We start from the raw sequence: 22,409 nt of genomic DNA on the forward strand, positions 1-22,409 counted from the left end.
CTTACCACCACCCAAGTGCTCACAAACCCTTCTAGGCACCACTGGTAAGAACCAGGTTGGGCATTTGATCTGAGATGGACCAATGGATTAGCTCCCATGGAGCTTTGGGAAGAAAGGCAGGCATGTCCCTGGGTGGCAGAACCCTTATAAGGAGAATCCAGTGTGAAACAGTGGCATGGGCGAGCAAGGACAGAGAAAGCACTGCTAGGCAAAGCAGACACATCACAAGACAGGAGAGCAGAACCAGGCAGACACGGGGACTCCATTGCCTCCTCTGCCGGTGCCCATAAGCTTCCTGGCTGTCTGCAACTAGGAAAACCTTGTGTGGCATCACTGCGGCTTTATCGTTTCGAGTTTCGTAGGAGGCTTTTGAGATATGCAATATAATGAGAACGTGGTTGAATACTTCTAACATCCTATGAGAATGAGGCTCTGACTGTCTATCAACAATGACATACCTTCTTAGTGCAAGAGGGGACGAAGCTATGATTAACCGATGTAATGGTGCTGTGCTTCTACAACCCTCCAAGCAAGTCTAGATGAACAAAACGAGCATTTAGGCTTGGTGTTCATGTTCGCTTCGATTGGGAACTCTTGTTAACCACACCAACCCTTTCTCTACCCTAAGTCTGGGCCGTACTTTAAGGTTCAACATCCTAATTATCTATGAAAGAACACAGTTGGCAAACACTAAACCTTCCTGGACAGAGTAATTTACTAACCCCCCCTCCCGCATCAAGACAGGTAGAACCTCCTCCTTTAAACGCCCGGGGGGACCGGATTTTTCTGCCTATCATTCAAGGTCTTATGATGTAGCTCCCTTGAAGCACTCCTACAAAGTAGATTATTGCTACCGTTAGAATATGTTTATCTCGGTTACCCAAGGATATAAATTTCTCTCCAATTTCTAGGGGAAGGAGTTAGATCTAAACCCACTAAACCAGCAAGGGTTGTGCTTCATTCATCTCTACAGGCTCCGCAAGCAGCAGAGCACTTAGGATGTAGTTTATACCCAGAAGACAACTACCAAACAGAAGAAGCAAAACACACAGAGCTTGTGGTGCCCCACAGCAGCGCTGTAATTATCACTGTGGTCTTCAAGGCTACTCTTCAGTCAAAGGTTGTTTCTGACTGTACCTGGAGTGAGTGCAGACAAAGAAAGAGGCTTCTCTTCAAGAAAGTGCCACACACTGCTCAGCTTCGTTTTGATGTAAAATAACAAACCTCATGCCTTGCTTCACCACAAAGAATCCTTGCATTGCTCTGCAGAGGCTAATTTGTGACTTGTCTTACTCCAAAACCAATCTGAACAAATGGAAATTTTGTCCCACCATAACCAGCCTTATGGACTCACAGGCAAGGGCCGCAGAGTAAATCGCAATCACTCTGCTTCTTGGAGTAACTGATGAGAGGCTTGTCCCTCCTACTGCTATCAAGTGTTAAGTCCTGCAGCACGGGAATGAGCCTGCGTCTTTTCTGACAGCCTGGTGGCTCTGCTGCGGTAAGTGTTGCAAGAAGGGCGAAGAAAGCAAAGGCTCCTCAGGTTCCACATCTACCTGCCCTTCCTCCAGCCCAGACAAACATCAACAGTCCTGGGTACACGGAAGCAATTACCGACTCTGTACATACGAGGCCGGTTGCCGCTGTGCGCACACCACGCTGGGTAGACCCGGCCCTCAGCCTGAGTCAGTGCTGCTCCCCAGGCTGCACAGCCTGTCTTTTCAGCCTGGGGGAAGCTCACTCAGCGTTGGAAGCCCTTTCACCTCCAATCAATCTCCTTTTAACTGTTTCTGAACCCTTTGCCAAAGTGGTCCACCCTCCTAATCCCTCTGTTTTTCTGTGTCTTTTTAACACAGGTGCCGCTATGTTCTGCCTTGTATTTTAATTAATTGTGCTTGTGTCTTACGGGAGCTCATTTTGACTGAATCGATCTTATTGGCAAAGTAGTATTTTTCATTGATCTAGGATTTAAAAGGCTTTGTTGGCTCATTGACACAAAGTTGTTGTGATTTTCTAAACCCCAAGTACTCAGTGGACTATCCTGGCGTCTTTCAATCATTAAATACATTCCTGTGCATTTTCCAGGAAAACTTATAAATAAGCACCGGGAAAGTAGCCATATAGAACTATTATCTAAAGCCCAATTTATTCTTAAACAGCAAGCCCCAAAGTCAGTCACAAGATCATTTCAAAGAAAGCTGAACACCGAGTTAAGAATTTTGCCTGCAATACACAAGTCACAGTTTGGGGGGAAAGACACTAGAACCCTGAGGGGCCAGCAGTTTAACAGCCTAGCAAAGCAGGCGTTCTCATGCGAACACATGCCTGTCAGGCCACTCCATCTCTAAAGCGCAACTCCACAGCTTAGCAAGGTTAGTCCTCCAAGAGAACACAGGCACAGCAGGCAACCAAAGCAAGCTCTCCGGAAAGAACACAAATGTGCCCTCATTCAGTCTATGAGGGACTGCAACAATGAATAAGAGACTTCAGAGGCCTACTACCACAGACCAAACAAGGAAGTGTCATCCCTAGCTGACGCTGCCTCAGAGGGGTGCGTGCAAACGTGCGTGTGTGGCCTAAGGCCCTGGGCTCAGTCCTACGCTCACAAACCCAATGGTGCTCCCAGGAGCCGAGATTGCTCGTGTTACATAGAACAGGCGTTTAGCGTGTGTTGGTGGAAAGGTAAAGTGTGTATTCCTTAAGGTGGCTCAGCAAACCTGCCTAAGGTCATGCACCTTCACCATCACCAGTAACGCGCACTACGCTTCCTGCACATGCTCGTTCAGAGCCGCTCAGTGTTAAACGCTGCCAACCCGGGAAAAACACAGCTGAATTCTAGGACTGGGATATAGAACAGCATAGGCTTCTCCGACTCCTAGAGAAGGAATGAAGAGCCCAGGAGTGTATTGTGAATCTTTTCCTAGAGGTCATCAGTGTTCATACTGTGTTCATCAGTAACACGTCTCAAACTTTAGTTAGTGACAATTCAAACTACAGTCATACGGAAAGACTTGATAATGCCACAGATATTTCTCATGAGCAAGTATGTTTGTACACATCATATTAACATCCAGGGTTTAACTGTTTTGTGAGTAATTTGTTCAACCCAAGGACATAATCATGAAGAAGGGACTGGAGCCCAGCCAGGACGGTGCCATGGGAGGCATTTTCAGTTTTCCCAACTAGCATTTTCAGAATTCAGTGTAGTTGAACAATTATGGCACTACAGCAATCTTATACATGGAAGTGCCATTCACAGGTGAAGGATTTCATTTTTAAAACTCCATAGAAAAAGATTTTGCAAGGACATGGCCCCAGATAACATGGGTGATGGAAAGGAGAGAGCGAGCACACAGCAGAAATGGCCCATTAAGTTACACAGGTCTCCTTTAGATCCAGTGACACCAGACATATTCTGAAGGCACGTTCCAGAGATGGTCAATGCTCCCACAGATTGCTCATGAAAGGATAACAGAACTGCACTTCAAATCTCCACCCTTCCTCAGAGTGTGCAGTTGGTGAGGATGTGGTGTCAACGCCCCTTGTGGTAAAGTCTGGTTCCTTCTTCACGTGAGTTTCTGTGGGCTGGGAATGAGCCGAGGGCACACACTCACTCTGCTACTGAACTGTGCCTGAAGCAACAGCTTCAAAGCAAAATCTTCCTGGCAGTAAAGTTAGTCACTCGTGTTCAGGTTAAGTGCACAAGAGCCGAGTTCCGGCTCAGACACGGCAGGAAGGGCGGGAAGCACTGCGCTGCTTTCTGAAAGTATCTGGTGTGAGCAGCCTAAGCCCACGGTCGTGAGGGTGAAGTGGGTCAGGTAAGGTACCGGGGAACCACGAGTTCACTGCACTGACTTAGCCATCACTCCCATCCTTTCTGCTCTCCAGAAATTAGCTTGCTCCTAACTGACCTTACAGTAACCACCATGACAATTACTGAGAAGAAAGGATGAGAATCTTATCTCACTAAAGCCGAAATAAAGTCTCTTTTCAATCACATCCAATTTCCATTAATCCTTACTCAGAACTGCACTCATTAAAGCCAGGTGTGGATTGGGCTGCTCTTTCCGTCTGACGGGGTCCTGAAGGGCCCTGTGTGCTCTGGGTTAGCCCTCAGTGAGCTGCTCCCGGGAGGCAGAGAACCTTCCAGAGGTGTGCGGGGAGGGTGTGGCATCTCTGGACGGTGGCTGTGGCTCCAAGTCTCCTGCTCTCCCATGCCCGAGCTCACCATGGTGGGCTCGCTGCCTCACCACAGGCAAAAAGATGCCTGTCAGTCAGGAGCTGGCAAATGAACCAAAGCTCACCCTCTTTTGAGTTATGGTTGGATGCTTTGTCATCTGCTCCAGACTCTGATGCTCATGACCTCAGGACATCTTTGCGAGAGGGACACTTAGGGCTATTTATTCAACTCCACACAGTGACCTCTTTTGCTGCAGAAGGGTGCAGGGCCTCATCCCCTTCTCTGAGTCAGTGGTGCCAATCCTTCTAGTCAGAGCACTTGTTACAATTCATATAAAAGCAATACCATGCACACAACAGATATTATATGGAAGATATTTATTCGGGGAAAGAGAAGAGCTAGGTCCTGAGCGCAGAAAAACAGACACACAGAGATGGGGGGGGGAGCCTGATAGAGAACGGGGAGAGACAGCAAAGGCAATAGAGATGAGCGAGAACAGGCTGTGGGAGTGCAGACCGGCTATGTCTCAAGCGCCTGGCCCAGGTACTGACAAGGATGTTGTCAGGCCCCTAAGGACAGGCCAGTTAAATTGTGTGCACAATAGAACATTCCTCCCTTCTTTGTTTAATTGTAGAAAATGAGTTGCTAGGGAGGGGTGGCAAGGTGGGAAGGAGGATGTTGGGCTGCTCCTCATGCAAGCCAAGTTAAAGTCTACAAATGCAGGTTCACTGGAAGCAGCTATCGGTTGCCATGCAAGGGGTAACACCTCTAAAAAAAATCACCGGAACTCATTTATATCTGACAACCAATTTATAAGGTACGTATGCTTCTTATATTTCAGAGATGAGTAAACTGAGGCCCAAGACAGGCAAATAGTTTGCCTGAATTATTAACCTATAGAGATTAGGCTCAGGCATGCACTGATGGTGAGCAAATCTCTAACAAGAGCACTTTCGAAGTCAGAACACGGAGGGTATTAACCACTGCAAACCTAGGGTAATTTATTATACAATTATATCCAACTATGAGAGTAGTTTTAATTCCATCAAGACAGTTCATCTGGTCACTTCTGAAGGCCATCTGGCTAAACCAAACGCACGGCATAGAAAGAACCGCACACACAGAAGCAGAGACTAAGTGTTTTTATGCCCTGTGCTTCAGCTGATCTGAACTTTCCAAGGGTGGTTTTGCCGCACAGAGCAGCAGGGAGTGCCTGGAGTTGACTGCTTGGGACTGGACTGCCATGGGGCGGGGTGCTAGTCTCCCTCGTTCAGAAGCCATTAACTGCCTGCAGCTCTTCCCGGGTCTTAAACCTTATTATTTGACGGTGTCATATAAGAGTACATTTTGATAGTCACACCTCATCCTTTCTCTCTTCCCTCTCTATGTGACCGTCTTCCCGAAGTCCGCCTCTTCTTCCCCATCTCCTTGTGTATGAAACTCGCCGAGTTGAAGGTTGCCTGCATGAGCATGGGTGGTTGGGGATCAAGGGGTCCAAATAATAAATGTAAATAATGCAAAACTGAATTATGGTAATACACCTTTTCCTAATCTGCCCCTTTTGTTAAACTCAAGAACAAAGGAAACCGTCTTGATCTGTGGGTGATTACATGGAGCCTGATGAGGCAACGATCAACCTGACAGCATCTCTCTCTTCTCGTGGTCCTGGCGTGTCTGTACTGACGGCACAGGAACCTCTTTGCTCTCGGGCTGGCAAGTGAGCCACACGCTCTTACGACAGGAATGAGGAATGGTGCCAGCCTCTACTGCCCAGCAGGGCACGATGACGAAGCCTTCACAAGTCTTCATTTCCAATATGGACAGCACACCGTAGCTCTGAAACGGATGTGAAACCAATATGCAGGTCCCCGAGAGGCATCTCTCAACAGGCTACAAAACGCATCTGACCAAAGGAAACTCCTTCCGTGTTCTTGGAGTGATGTTGAGTCCACAGCCAAATACACACTTTGAGTGATGTCCAAAACAGACAAAGCCGTCTGCCAGGAGGGCTTGGTCGTCTCTGGCGCACCGGTGCAAGGGCCAAGCAAACGGACAATCACAGGTGTAGACAGTAAGTGTAGGGGAACACACGTCCACAGGGGCACAACCAGAAGCGAGAAGAACAAGGACGCAGCAAAGCTTCGCTTGCCCATTATCGACCGAAACAGCAGGTTTCACATACAAGTCGAGAGTTAGTGCCATCCCATAACATACAAGAGCTCGTGTTCTTTTGCTTCCACAGTAGAAACTATCACATAAGAGTCCCACAGTAGTGTCTTATAGGATACTGTACAGGTATTAACTAAACAAATTAACTGAAGCGGGGTGTCTGGCTCGGATTTTACGGCTGGTGGCATCTGTTTCTTCAGCAGGCCAAACAGGGCACCGATGTGATCGCTGCTAAGGTTAGCAGATTTTTAAAGGAAGAAAACATCTTTGGGGGCTGGGAAGTTACCTTAATCAGTAAAGTGCTCAAATGATCTGAGCTCAATCTCCAAGTGAGTCTGGCGAGATGACGGCTCCGTGGATAACCTGAGTTCAACCAGGACCCACAGAGCAGAATGGAAGAACCAAACTCAGGTTGTTCTCTGACCTCACATATGCACAGACATGCACGCGCACACACACAGAAAGGTTGTTATAAATAAATATAGCAAAAGTATTTCCTCTTTCAAGTTGCGATGGTGCATGCCCAGAAATCCAGCACTGGAAAGGGTGGTAAAACAGACCCCCTGGGCTCCTTGGCCAACCACAGGAGCCTACTCGGCAATCCTCAGGCCCAGCTCCATACAGGTCTCAAAGGACGAGGAGGATGCAGCCTCTGGATTGACAGCAGCTCAGGTTAACCCTGCAGGCGCGCGCGCGCACACACACACACACACACACACACACACAGTCCGGATCTTTCCAGGGTTTCTTTTAAATCGATGTTAAACACAACTTAATCTCTCAGTTTGCAGTCCCTCCCCCTAAAGATGTGGGCAGAGAGCACAGCACTGGCTGGTCCAGAGCCACTGCCACGCAGGAAACGCACAGCAGGGAACGGTGAGCAGCTGCTGTAGAGCACACCACTGCGGAAACCAGGAGGTGAACGGGTCTGCCTCAAGGACAGCCCCTCCAACAGGATTGCCTGAAAGGGCACGGCACGGCCGAGGTATAATGATGGGGGCGTCACCACCTCTCCATGGTGATTACCACCCGTTCTGAAGACACCGATCCTCTACAAAACACTTGAAAAACTGTCAAGAAAACTACTTACTGCAGAAGTAATGACAGTGAGCTGAAGTCATTCGAATCAAAATCTCCACTGAATGAGCACACAGGTTTGCTTACGTGTAATGTAACAAAGGATAATGTACATGCACACAAAAACACACACGTTTACCCAAACATGTATACACAAAAACACACATGCATACAGTATCAAACATACACGCGTACATAAAATGTGCATGTACACACATGTATAAACACATACGTCCATGTATATATAAACACACACGTGCATCCATGCACATGCACACAGATAAGTGTACTCACACACGAATAGTACAAACATTTGATCATCAAGTCACTGGTGAGATGACAACCCCGAGAGAAACTGTGCCCACAGGGCAGAGCCTTGTGGGCCACGGGGCACTGCCAGCCTCACATGCCACCTTCACCTGAGGAGCACCTCTTGGAGTCCCCTAGTCCGCATGAGGGCAGAGATGTGCACAGCAGCGACGCGCAGCCCTGGCCAGCCAGGAACTGGCGGTGTGGAGCAGTCTGGCCTGGAGCTCACAGAGAATTGCTTCCCCGGTACTGGAATAAAGGTCTGTGCTACCACACCTGGCTCTCGGTGGCTTTAAAGAAGTAATGACAGGTGTTAAAATGGATAAAGATAGAAGAAGAGAAGCCAATAGTTAGAGTCGGACACCCCTCTAACAGGGTTTTCCCAGGATGGCTGGAACACCGACCTGACACAGGTTCACACTTATGCCCAGCCTCCCTCTGAAGCCCCTGGTGTGAGCTAACTAGCACCATCACGTCACCACCAGCCCTGATGGACTCTGTCCACTGGAGGAGGAGAGAGGTGGGCTACAGAAGAGGAAAAGCAGTGTCTTTTGTGGCTGGGAACAGTGCATCCAAGGGGCCATCTGCAGCTGCTTCCCTGAGCACAGCAAAACTGATGTCTGCGGATGTGCGGCAAAGACAGGGAAATGACTGCCCGGATCGGAAACCCCAGCCCCTGTTTGGTGCGGGAAAACCCAAATGTGCGGATGCTGGCTCTCACGTCAGCTGCCCAGTTCCTTTCCCTGGCTTTTGTTTCAAGTAAGATCTAATTCATCACATTTCCTGTAGGCCTCTTCGGGCATAAAAGAGAAAAAAAAAAGTGTTTGATCTATCTCTTATGTACTAGAGACTGGACACAGGGCCTTCGTATGCTAACCACAACCTCCTCAAACCCACTGACCTACACCCCCAACACCTTCAAAACACTGTCAGGCCCAGGTAAGCAGAATTCATAAATAATGATGAAAAGAAAAGCTATGTTTTCCTTCACAAGAAAAATCATTGTTAAAAATTCCAACCAATCAAAGACACAGCACCAGTCAATGAAGAGTGGCAGTGGAGGGAAGCACACACAGGCCTAAGGAAGCTGTGCCGAAACAGTCCCCCGTGGAGCTACAGTGACGTGGGAGTAACTGGGTTCCAGCGAAAGAAACCCCACAAGTATTTTCAAATAATAGGAGAAATTATGCTTGAAATAAATTGGAATGCTTAAAAATAGTATTGTGCTTTAGGTGACATCAATGTTCTTAAAAGGAAGCCAGCACAAATCATGGCAGAACATAACCAACTTTACATTTTTCTGTTAATGTTAAAATGCAACAGATGACCTTTTCCAAGTGAGGACTGAGTGACGGCAGCTTGGCTGTGCCTTTCCTTCTGACGCTGTCAAGTAGACACACGAGATTACAAAGATCCCTCTTTTGTTACAGACTATTCTTCCAAAAATAGAAATAGGTAATTCCAAAAATGGTAAGAATTTTCTTTTATTTCCTACAAGCAAGGATAAAAAAAATAGTCTCAGGAAATTTTCACAAAAGTAGAAAAACCAAAGAAAAAGTATACACGTACTCTTGTAAAGATGCCCAGTTTAAAGCCCTAAAAAGCCGTTTATTCCCCTAGTCGGTGCTAAAATACTCTAAAACATGTAAGAGCTGTGTCCATAGTCGAGATTATTCTAACTTGTGCATTACTTAGAGTTGTTTTTACACGAGTGTTTCACACACATGCAAGTATGTGCGCCAAATGCATGCGGTGCCCATGAGGACAGAAGCGCCGACTCCTGGGACTGGGGTTCTGCGTGCCTGCAAGCCACCACGCGGTGCTGGGGACACAACCCGAGCTCTCAGAGAAGAGCGCGTGCTCGGAATGACGAAGCATGTTTAGAAGAGCAGCAAAGGCGCTGGATCACAGGTGCTAGGCACCGCCGTGGCCTTAGCTCTGAAGGTGGAGTATGGAAAGATTTAAAGTTGGAAAAAAAAAAAAAAGACGCAGAGTGCTCTGCTCTGCTCTTACACAAAATTCTATGGAGAATCAAGAAGCCTTAAATTGTGACGCAGACTTGCCAAAGAAAGGTTAGGTCAAATGTGAAATCAGAAACTTACACTGACGCCGCCCTGCATGAAAGATAGCTAACAGTCATATTTTGTTTCTGTTTTGAAATGAGTTTAATGATGCAGGCCTGACTGGTCTGGGTTTCTTCATCTGCTCTCCTCCCCCTTTCCAAGTGCTGGGCTAACACCACACCCAACTAGATTTTCCATTTTTTATTCAGCAACAGAGAGGAAGAGGTCCACACCCAGAGTAGCAAGCGCACAGAGCACACTTCTTTCAGTTCTGACCCAAGTTTAGACGGCTCAGGACTCTAAATCCCAAAGAATCCCTGAACCCCCTGAGGAACTGAAACAGAAGGCTTTGAAGCACAGATGGCACAGGTATAAATTGTCGTATACACACTCTCGGTTGGACAATAGTAGCTTCAGAAAAGTGCACTGTACATTGTGGAGATGATGGGAGGGAAGAATCATGAACAAGTGTGTGGTGAATACCACAACCAGATGGCCAATACCTCAGGAACACTGGTGAGCATCCAGAGGGGTGATCAAATTATAGTACAAGAGCCACAGAAAAAACGTGTTACGTCTCTTGCTCTAAAACGTAAGATTACCACCAGGAACAAAGACACACATGTCAAGGTTAAATGAAATACCATCACCAACAAAATTAAGGCAAAGGTTTTACATTTTGCATAACAAAGTCTGAGACACTAAGGCTCAGAGAGCACTGTGGAAGACGGGTAGAGCAGAAGAGCCAGGGGGCCAGGGAGGGCCGCGAGACGGTGTCTCCTCAAAGCTCGAAAGGGCTCACCAATGCGACTGCCAAAGTATAGGCTGAACAAAGAGACATCAGTGGACACGCCGAACCAAATAGAAAAGTCCATAAGGCCTCATACCCTGCACAAAGAACACAGGCAGCTGAGGCAGGCTGGGGTCAGGACAGGTGGCCTTCCCCAGGGAAATGCCAGTGGATTTGTTATCTAGTGCCAAAGGGCAAGCCCTGAAAACATACATACAGGCAGCAAGACACAGACTGAACAGGTCACATTTAGAAATACACAGGCATGTGTGTACACACATATGCGTACAATAATAACTTTAAACAATCTTTTGTTTTTTAACAGAGGTCGTGAGTTTGAAGAGGAGCAAGAAGGGCTAGATGTTGAGGCTTAGCGGTAATAAAGGGAAAAATGTAATTAAATTATGATTTCAAAAATTGAGTATATACGTAATACTATTAAGTGGGACAATGGTGATAATGATGAAGATAACAGCATGCTAACTTTTGAGCTTGGTAGAGGGCAAGCATTGTTCTAAATCCTTTTCATATATAATTTATTTGGATTTTACAACCCAGTGAATCAGGATTAAGCTTTGTATATCATCCACCATAAAACATGAGCAGTCGCAGACTTTTCCTTCAGCGTGTGATTACAAAACTAGCAATAATTCTAAGTCGCAAAAGTAAAATCTTACGTATCTGGGAAATAAAGCAAATGACACACCAAAGAATAATAAACCCAAGGAGCAGATGGAATGTAAACCGGGAAGAAAGCAAGGACAGATCCAATTAAGAAAGTGATTGGCCACACTGTGACTAAACTAACAGTTCAGGTTTTGGTACACTGGTTTGCAGAATTACTTCCGCAATTAAATGTACAGTTTTATGTTTGTTGTCCCGTGATGTGCTTCACTTACACAAGGTTAGCAATTCAGAAATTAAAAAGCAAAAATATTTTTTTAAGTTATTATGAAAAATGAGGTAGGAGTTAGGTTAGCAAAACAATGTGGGCAAATCCCATTGGTTTCTAGCTGGTAAGAAGGTTTTATGCTCTTAGGTCATCCAGGTCACAGAACTTCTACGAAGAAAAAAAATACCCTCCATTTTATGATAAATATTAATGTTTGGAGCAACAAATTTCTAAACAATCATTAACTATAAATGTTTTCCATGTTTTTCCTTTCTTGAAAATACTACTAACATGTTCCACATAAAAGAGGGAGTGGCTTTGCTAACACAGCTAAGATTCTTCGTAAGCATATGACTTGAAAACAGCACCCTGAGGAGTTGGGAGGAGTTGGGAGGAAGCCGAGTTACTCTCAGACCAGCATCTTATTTTGCCACTCAGTGGGCCTCAGCTTTTACACCTTACCTAGATAAGCGGATAATTTTCCTGTTGCAGAGAAAGTCGACTGCTCAGATGTAACTATTTGCAGAGAAAGTCGATTGCTCAGATGTGACTATTGGCTGGACTACTAAAAGTAAACGATGGATCCAGGCACGGGGGTGCACACTTCCCAGCACGTGGGGAGGCCCAGCCTGGTCTATAAAGGCAGTCCAGGTCAGGAGGCTACACAGACAAACCCTGTCTTGGGGTGTGGGGGAGGAGTAAAGGACAGGCCAATAGAATGGCTCAGCCGGTCTTCACTCAATGTGACTCGAATTTGATCCCTAGGATTTACATGATGGAGAGCACCGACTCTTGCAACTGTCCTCTGACCTCCACGCGTGCACCGTGGAACCCACAGTTGTAATTAACTTATTCACAGTAACAGTGGCGACAGCCAAGAGCCAGTCCTGCACATCCTGAGGACCAAAGTTCATGTCCCAGTTCCCTGGAGTACAGCTGCCTGTCCAGGCTCGGGGGAGAGTCCGATTCCTTCACCTCTACACACCCCTGCACCAGTACACAGCACACACCTCACATACGCATCCCACATAAACACACACACAATTGAAAGTCCAGAGAGTAAAACTGTCAGGTAAGGCGAGGCCCACGATTTATTTCCTAGTTGCTCCCTTTCCTAACACGTTGGGGAGGGCGTTGCAGAACTCGCTGGTATTCTAGCGCATTAGAATTTTAATGGCTCTGTGCTCTCTGTGAAGAATTTCAGGATGTTACAGCTGTAACGCAGGAACCACAATGTCAGCTTCAAATGTCTCCTTACAGACAGTGTTCCAACAATGCGAACAACAGTGTGACGAGGTCTGGTTTTGGTGCAAAGATGGCGTCATTAGGCGAGTTATGCCTCTCTCATTCTTCTAGTAGCCAAGTGGCCTGTCTGCCAGCGAACCCGATAGATAATCATAACAAATGCTGATGGAACTAAAGTCCTTTGAATCCTACACACAGATTGTATGGAGGGGTAAGACTACTTGTTCAAAGAGGTGCACTTTGGGACACTACAGAGAAAAGATCCCCCAGGACTCCCACCCTAGACAGTCCGATGGAGGGGGAGGAATGTTTACCCACCGGGTGAGGTAGCACATCCTATAACCCAGCACCTGGTAGAACAAGGTTGCAGCGTCTTCAAGTCAAAACCAGCTGGATTGCAAAGTGAGGTCCCGCCTCTAGAGCAGGGAGCTGCGAGTGGCTCAGGAGCAGCCTGCAGTTTCTGCCGAGGGCCTGGGCTCAGTTCCCAGCACCCACCCAGCAGCTCGCCGCCTCCTCTAACCTCCCGGTCACTGCACACCGTGCACACAAATCCGCGAAAACACGCATCCGCATCACATAAAAACAACACACAGAAACTGCGATAATAAACTTGCCAAAAGAAATTAAAATTCTGAGGACTCACACATGCATCCCAGATCACATTGCAACTGCACACTCTTTTAGGAGATTAGGATATAAACATTACACAGAAAGGACCATAACTTAAAACACAAGCAGTTATTTTTTAAATGGCCTTATTCAAAGGTAACTGGGATTTCAACACTGCCCCACTGGCTATTACAACCTTGGCCTATCAAGCATCAGCAGGTGAACACATTACTGCTCTTCTTCTGCACTAGGCCTTCACTGAAAGCCCAGACAGAGACAGCAGGAACCCTGGATCCAGCCTTCCGGTCCTGTGCACAGGGGCACACCCCATGGGCTGGAATGAACTTTGTGGAATGGGTGTTACTCATTTGTCTTTAAAGCCTGTTGATGGGCCAATCAAAAACCTTCAAAACTTAATTCCAATTAATCACCCATAGATACACATTGCATTCATTTCATTATAAGTTAGAACGAAAGTATTTAAAATAATCTGTATAATAAGAACGGGGAAGAAAATCAGAGCATGATGGGGGCAAGCTCTCGGAAGCCTGAAGCCACACTACCCTAACTCAAACCAAATCAAGAATGTGGAAAGAAAAGGATTTTCTGGACCATATAAATGACAAATCAGGCAGGTGGCTGTTGGTTTTCATTTCATTCCTGTACCAGCCCCTAATCAAGAGTGTCACCCGCCGACTGAACCAGCTAGAACCCCACTGAAGGACGTGGCTATGGGAATTTATTGGAAACCAAATAAATCATTACAGAAATGGTCTCGAGGATCCAATGGTACCGCCGTGAGTTGAGCTGACCAGCGTCAGGACCAGCATGCCAAGAGCATGCCGTGAGCTGACCGGCGTCAGCACCAGCATGCTAAGAGCCCCCTCGCAGACCTGGCTGCCGCTGTGGTTTCTTCAGTCTCTGTGGGAGGTGTCACTGCACAGCTTCTCTGCCTCCAACGCATAAATATAAGAGAAAATATACTTTCAACCTCGCGTTTCCACTTAACCTGCAATCAATTAACTGTCGTCAGCAGCAAAGTCAATTTTCTCCGTGCGTGTGGAGGGAGACGTGCAGAAGAGGTTGAGAACGCCTTGTGAGTATGTGGCCGGGTGTTTCCAAGCAACCTTGTTCCATCATCTTCCCCAGTGAAAACAAGGGAAGAGTTTGAGCTGCAGGATGACGGAGATCAGAATACTAATGATGAGCAGGGAAGGAGCAGTTCAGCAAAGAGCTTGTGGGGAAGCAGGGAATGGCTTTCAGCTGAAAAACTCTAGCTCAACATTAGCAGTCAGGTCAGACAGACAACTGAACATGAGCAAATTCTTGGCTGTCCACCCAAGTTAGTGGGCTTGTTAACACACCTGTACAGATAGTTTAGCAAATCATCTGCGTGTGTGTGGTGTGCATGCGGGCGAGTGTCCTGCAAGTTACTGCAGTGTGGGGCACCTTCCAAATACATCCACCACCTTGCTGTGAAATTGAATCCTGTGGAGAACATGTAAGCTGACAACATTCTTGGCGTCACCGCCTGAGGGACCTTTCGTGGAGCTGTCTGGAGGCAGCTGACAGGCTGAGATGGAGTGAGCGCCTCTGTCCGCAGCCGCCCACTGCAGCGGGCAGCACCGAGCAGCACTGCAACAACCATCACCCCATCCTGCCCTCCTGGGCAAGGTGCTCTCTCCAGAGCTGTGCCCAGAGGAGCAACTGTTCCTCTTTCCCTGTGTGGGAGATGAAAAACTTCCCAATAAACCCCCACAGGACTCCCGGGGGATGGGGTAGATTCCCTGTCCTTATCTTTCAAATCAGAGTTCCAGAGTTTCAGGCTATCTGTGGAGAGCATTTATTCAGCATGTCAAGGGATACTATAGTAACATGTTTAGAGTATCTGGCTCTGGAGAGCTGGCTGAAGCAGGCAGTGCTCACGACTCCACACAAGGGCATGAGTTCAGAACTCTAGCACACAGTCAAAAGCATGTGCAAAGGCATCTGCTTTGGACCCGCTACGCAGGCGTCCTCTGGAGGGAGCTATATAGCCTCTGCCCTTAATTTGATGTTTTTGACTTACAAATCATTTCATACTGGGAGAGGTGTGAGCAGGAGACCACAAACTGAGTACAGCATGAGGGGCAAGAGATCTGATTACATGAGAGGAAAATTATGGGCTAGGTGTAACTCAGTGTGTAACACTTGCTCAGTATGTACAGGGCCCTCTATGGGAGTCACAGTACCACACACACGTGGGGACATACCGTACATATATACATTGAGAGAGACAAAAGAGACAGACACATGCACAGCTAGAGAAACAGATACACAGAGAACACCAAGCGCTTCGGGAGGCCAGGACTGGCCACAGGGGGTTGCACTCGCACAGAGGACCGGGGCGGGCTGGTTCTGGGCGAGAAGCATGATGTCACAGAAATATTACAGGCCACCCTTCCGCTGCCCAGAGCTGCTACCCAGCATGCTGCCAACAGAGGCCTACACAAGCTGGCTCACCGGCTAACAAACCACATCTTTTATATCACACAGCAAGCTATTTTCACATTAAGTCTGAAATCGAAGGAACAAAGAGAATAGGAATCTGCTACCAACTGTTTAAAAATTTACACCAAGTACCAAGGAATTCCCCAGTAGAATATAAAGAATCACTAGAATTTTCATTATGTGAATTTATTGCCAATTCAGTCATCTTAAAAGTTGTGCTGTAAAACATATTGTCCTTTGCTGTTCCAAATAATTTTTTAAAAAATGAGTTTAACACCATCACTAGAATGTCCTTCCATCCTCTGAAGCCACCACATACTTAACGAAACGGTGGCTCGAATTTGTCCATTGTTTTCCAGACAATTCTTGGGTCTACTGGACTCGGTGGGGGTAGTCGCAAACTGGGCAACAGGAAGCTGCTTGCATTTCGTCCTGAAGACTGAGCTTAGAAGCAAACAGAACGTAATGAATGTAAGGATGACCAGTTCAAAAACGATTTCCAAAAACAAATATGCTCTCCCGTGTGTGTGTGTATAACAGGATGGATTGCAAAGGCCACATCTTCACTAGTCCACTCTGAAAAGACCGACACACTTTGCCACTGTCCTTCGTAGGACGCAGGCATCACCCTGCAGCTCTAAACAGAGCAAGGTGACAGCACACTGTGGCATGTGGCCGATGGCCTTTCCATATCCCCTCTCCTGCCTCCAGGCACACAAGCAGTATGGCCAAAGCTGAGGGGCCACCTGGGACCATGAGGTGGACACTAAAAGAGAGCACACAGGCATTGGCGCTGGGCCGTGACACTGAAGCCTCAGCTATGGTGCTGGACTTAGCTGAGGTGAGAGAAGAAGACACGGCTCTTGCTAGTATGGACATCTTCGGATAACCAATCACTATATTTAATCCCGAGTAACGGAGTCACCACCACACCAAAATTCCTACACAAACAATGACAAGGCATAGACAGCCTACAACGGCATGTGGCTCCCTGTTCTCTAAACAGCACAGAAGTCGCGACCAGAAGTAACAGGACCAGGGAGGCGCAGCTTCCTTTGTCATTTCCGGGTCCTGGTCTTTTGTCTTCAGGAAGACAGGTGAGATGGCCTGACATCATTCAGATATCAAGTGTAACCGTTGCTAGTGTGGCCTCTGAACGCTCTTTATCACAGCCTTGTGAAATGTTCTATCGCAGTTAATCAGCTTGGCCTTCCAATTTGATAAAATTAAGCCCAATCCATCAACTTTGACACAGAGTTAAGAAACAGACATTGAAGAGCCTAATTAGGAAATATCTTCCAGGGCTCGTCACACGAATGAAACACAAAAACAGGTACGAATCTGCTGTGCAAACATATACTGTACCAATGATTTCAGTATCAATTTCATCTCAAAATAATCGGGACAGGAAAACAAGCTGCTTTCCCCCCACGAGCAAAATTAATGATTCAAATGTTTTCTTTACAAACTAACATTTTTCTTAAAAAATAAAGTCAACACAAAACAGGGTCAAATCTCAATTCGTTCATTTCTAACAATTTAACATTATATCAATGATGTCATACTTCTAGCTAGTGTACTTACTAGCATAAACAGCTGAGTGCAGCAAATTCTTGTACTATTCATATATTGCAAAACCTATACAAAGTACAAGGATAGGAAGCTATGGAGCTACCCAATATATTTTATTGAGTTCTTAAACTATTATTTCTATACAGTTGTTTTAGTTTGGGTTTTATTGCTGTGAAGAGACACCACGACCACAGCAACTGTTATACAGGAAAGCATTTAACTGGGGCTGGCTTACAGTTTCAGAGTTTTGACCCATTATTATCATGATGGGAAGCTTGGCAGTGTGCTGGAGAAGCAGAGCCTTCTAAGGAAGGAGCAGGGAGTCTTACATCTTGATCCACGGGCAGCAGCAGGAGTGCCACGAGGGGGTTATGCCTTGAGTATATAGATCTCCAAGGCCACACCTCCTCCAGCAAATCCACACCTAATAGTACCACTCCCGACCATAGTGGCCAAAACTAGACACAAGCAGTTGACCACACAAAGGGTCCCATCATAACAGCGTTGGAGACTGAAACCATACCATTCTTATAAAGGAATGTACATCTAACTGCCTCCTAGCATGAAGGATGTCCACTGGTGCTACCTTCGGAACTCCAAAGGCCAATGCCCTTCTTAAGTACCTGGGGTCAGCCCACAGAAGAACCGAGCACCCAGCTGGTAAGATGTTCACATGAACTTAAGTGTTATCTGACTTGCCAGGCTTCACTGATCTACAATGTGCCTTTTTCTAAAATGCTTTCTTTTCATACACATTTCTGTTGGAAAGGTGTAGTGAGAATTCTGGAATTCTGGTTTTTAAAAAACACAGAAACATAATATGTTTTCATTTTAATCCCAGGTGTAGGGAGACATGGGCTGCTTCAGCTGACTATGATTTGCTTCGTGCTCTAGCAGAGGTGTGGTTTTGCCAGCAGCAGATCGGTCCCACAACTGTGTGACCTTTGGAATCCTGGGAGTTTCTCAGAGGCCGTATTCTATGCTAAAGCCCCAGAGGTGGTTTTGGTGGTTGTTGGCCTTTCAGGAGGATTGGTTGCAATTTGTTAGTTGTCATGCTCATAAAAGAAACAAGAAAGAAATTAGATTCGAAAATCTCTCTCTCCTGCCTCTAGCCTTCTTTTATCTAGTTATAGGGTGGAAACCAGAGAAATAAATTGTAAGGGGGAAAAAGGTGACAAAGACCACATACGGAAAAGTCCATAGAGGAGGAAAATCTTAGTTTGTCCAACCTTAATGCCATCTAATTATGACTAATAATTGAATGAAATTGGTCAGACAAAATGGACAATTTACCAAAACAGCTCCTTGGTGTTTTTTTCATTCAGATGAGAGAACTTCGAGCTAGTTGCCTTCATAGTTTGTATGCATTCAAAAGAATCAACTGTCCTCAGACCCCCATTTCTGGGAACACCTCCTGATCTCCAGCAGCCGTTTCCCTCATTGAGCTCAGCATTATTACTTCTCCCCGGACAGTATCCATCTGTCAGCATAAAATAACCTTTTTCAGTATTACATGCACTTGCACGCCTGATCCCATCGCTGCATCACTGCTAACATGCATAAAAACAAAGAGCACTCCATTCACCACCGTCTGTAGGTTCAACACCCCGCCTCCCCAGTTCTTCCAGGCTACTGAAAAACATACATACTGCCCTGTGATTCCCATCAATTTGGCCTGTTTTCAGTAATCCTACATCTTGGATAATTTATTACACACTTACCCAAGCTTTATACAATTCACTTAATTTAGCACGTGAGATTTCTAGAATTTTGCTTTCCCAAAATTACTATATCTACCAGTGAGTTTTTTTAATCAAGTAATTCTATAAAGCGACCAAGGAAAGCAATCAGCTTTTTGTGTGACGATTGCTGCTCTCAAACCCTTCCTCCTTCTCCATTATCTTACAGACACTTATACATTCTTGTTAATGTTTATTTCATTCGTCTATTAGGAATGGAAGTTAAACCAGCTAGATGATCAGTTTCCTTTTTAAAAACAATCTGGTTTGTCTCATGAGTTTTTGTTTGTTTTTCTCCTGGCACCATTTTTCCTGGGAACTCTAGAAGCCGGATGACACCATCTAATATGGAAAGAACAAGGGCCATGGGAGGGAGGTGTGACGTCCCAGGTGGCTGGGCACACACTTTCTTACATCCCAATGGTTCTGGTTCAACCTTCAAGGTTTTGCGCCTTTCCAGAACATTAAGGTATTCTTGAGAAATTCGGTCACCGATGTTTACCAAGGAAGATCGTAGCAGAGCCCAAGAAGGATGCAGGTGTTTACAGACCGCAAAAGAACGGAACACCGCCAGCACCTTGGCCTTGGGTATCCAGACTCCAAAGAGGGAAAATTAATTTGTCGTGGTACTTTGCTGAGGCAACACTAACAGAACACTGAGCTTCAGGTCCACTACTGATGGGAAAGAGTGAACCAGAGTCACCTTAAAAGTTCTCCAACTGCGGAAATGACAGAGCAGGTAAAGCGTGTCCTACAGAGTAAGGACCCGAGCTCTGAGCATCCAGGTCAGACGCTTAGGGGCTGAAAGGAGGACGTGGCAGCTCAGAGACACACTCGCAGGAGAGATGGCACTCGCTGCTGGGGCAGACAGCTGGAGATGGGAGGATGGAGTGAAGGGCCCCTGCTCCGTTTACTACCAAGCTTTGAACTTGGGTACAGCAGCAGCCTGAGAAAGGGTCCTGAATGACAGATCCACCAGAGAAGCCCCAAGATCACTCCTAGCAAGGCGCGAATTCTACAACTGGAGCTGCAGCCATTCTGTAGATCACCCAAGAGATCAACGTTAACGCTCTGAGTGCAAATCAACACGGGAGCGTCCGGGGCTCGGGAGTGCCACATCTCTGCCACCAAAATGTAGCATGAAAAGGTCCTTCCCATCAGTGCTGCAGCGGAATGTCCCAGGAAACCCTGAGCAGAGAATGTCGCCCTCAATGAGAGAAGCCCTTCCTTGGAAGCTGCCATGTTCTGTGTTACGCGGTGAAGCTTCATGTAAAATCTCACTCCATCTCATGGCAACACACATCACACAGAAAAGAGAACCGAGCTGTGTCATAGCTCAAGGAGGGCAAAAGTGATGTGCAAGTCTGACAATGTGGGTTCAATCCCTCAAACCCAAGTCAAATCCCAGATGTGGACAAATGGCAAACATGAGCGACTGCAACGATCCTACAGCAACATGGGGACTGAAGAGAGACGAGTCAGCGGGAAGTTCCTGGACTCCCCGGGAACACGCAGCACATCAGGAACAGAGACCCTGTCTCAACAGGGCAGAAAGCGAGAGCTGACTTAGAAAGCGGTCCTCTGACCTCCAGACACACTGTACCCATGCACGCACCAGCTCTCACTGCAGGTGGGTGGCTGCCGCTTCCCTCTCTCATACACACAGAGGGCAGGGGGTAATATCTTAAAGAGATGGACAGACCAAAGAGTCCGAGCCAACAGTGATTGGTTCCCCGGGTCTCGGGACACTGCTTTTGCTTCTTCCGGATGCACACTCGCTCAGGAAACAGCCACGGTGCATCCACCAGAGCCAGACTCTGTGCAGACCCTTCAAACGCAAACGTGAGCAGGGTGAAAAAAGCAGCAATATTTTAGAAGAGTGGGCCGAGAGGAAACCGCTGGTGTCATCGGCGTGAACAGAAGCACTGCAAGACAGACAGGAATGACAGAAGAGGGGACTGAGGGACGAGGAAACTAATGTCACATGCTATTAGCACTCAAAGTACTGAAACGGCTTAACAGTCAAAGCATACAGAGTCTGTCTATGTATATACACAAACACACAAATACATGTTTATTTAAAGGGCATGTGTGTTCGATTGTTTTATGAAGGGGCTGGAATTGAACCTGGGGCCTTGGACACACTAAACACATACATACCATGGACCCTAGGCTCAAAGTTCCCATTCAACGTTTCTCGACGACTGTGTTATACCAGGCATGTAAGGCAATGACTGGATTACAGTAACAGAGCTCACTACCTCAGTGTTAGCTCGGAACCACCGTCTTAAAGGCCTGGCCACCGTTTGTCTGAATATTATTTAAATGCAGTCATGAAAACTCATTTACTTAGAAATTCATTTCTGCTGTTCAAGTCGCGATACTGTTCCCCAGCTCCGAATCATGGAACCAGAGTGCGTGGAAGGTGTAGAAATCTCCCTGTTAAAAAGATGGATACTCCTTACGTGCCACAGGCTCCACAGAGGAAGACAGCTGTGTGGCTTTACAAGCCTCAGCTTCTCAGCAATTTAAAGCCAAACATTTTTCATGGATTTACATTTATTAGAGCTTACAATTATGACTTATGCCTCTCCCCAGAACTAAAATGAAAGCTTCTTTTTGAACCTCAGATAGAGCAAAGGAAAGGTTTATTACTTTGTCACTTGCAAGCCCTGGGGACAGGCAGAGCACAGAGCACACATTCTGTTGGTGGAAAGTTTGTTCTGAGGACATCGATTTGTCTTTGAAATGCCCTACAATTTCCACCTTAATTCAACAACTAGTACTTTTTATAGTTCCCATTTCCAACAACCAGAAAGTCTCAATAAGAGCCATGTAGAGTCACTTCTGGGTAAAATGGGCTCTTCGGCTTGTGTCTAAAGTCACCCATGCAGCTTCCTTGCTCCCTTGCAGGGACTCTGCAAGCAGCAAAGAAACCTCCAGAACGGGGAGTGAGCGAGCCCAGGAGATGTATGGGCAGGAGCACTCCACCCAACAAGTCCTTCAAGGGTCAGATGAAGACCATGGAAAGAAAACGGGATTTAAAATAAAGATGTTTGTCTTACTACACTATGCTATAGAAGGCCATTTGACACAAGTGTGTAATGCACTCTATCCCAGTCCCCATGCTCCTATTCTCGCCCCAATTCCCAGCAGTCTCCTTTGGTTCCCTACAGTTTTGCTGGTTTCCACAACAGCTGCACATACAGAACTGTATGTATCTATATAAAATCTGGGACCATATGTGACATTTGCCTAGAAGGAGAAGAGGAGG

General features: G+C 46.5%; 1 protein-coding gene across 8 annotated transcripts in view; it reads right to left on the reverse strand.

Moving 5' to 3' along the window:
* Positions 1-22,409, reverse strand: part of Pard3 (par-3 family cell polarity regulator) — a 416,186-nt gene that overhangs the window by 336,896 nt on the left and 56,881 nt on the right. The gene's annotated exons all lie outside the window — the stretch shown is intronic.

This window comes from Psammomys obesus, unplaced genomic scaffold (assembly GCF_907164565.1).
Source record: "Psammomys obesus unplaced genomic scaffold, mPsaObe1.curated_primary_1811, whole genome shotgun sequence".
In the NCBI taxonomy this organism is placed as follows: domain Eukaryota; kingdom Metazoa; phylum Chordata; class Mammalia; order Rodentia; family Muridae; genus Psammomys; species Psammomys obesus.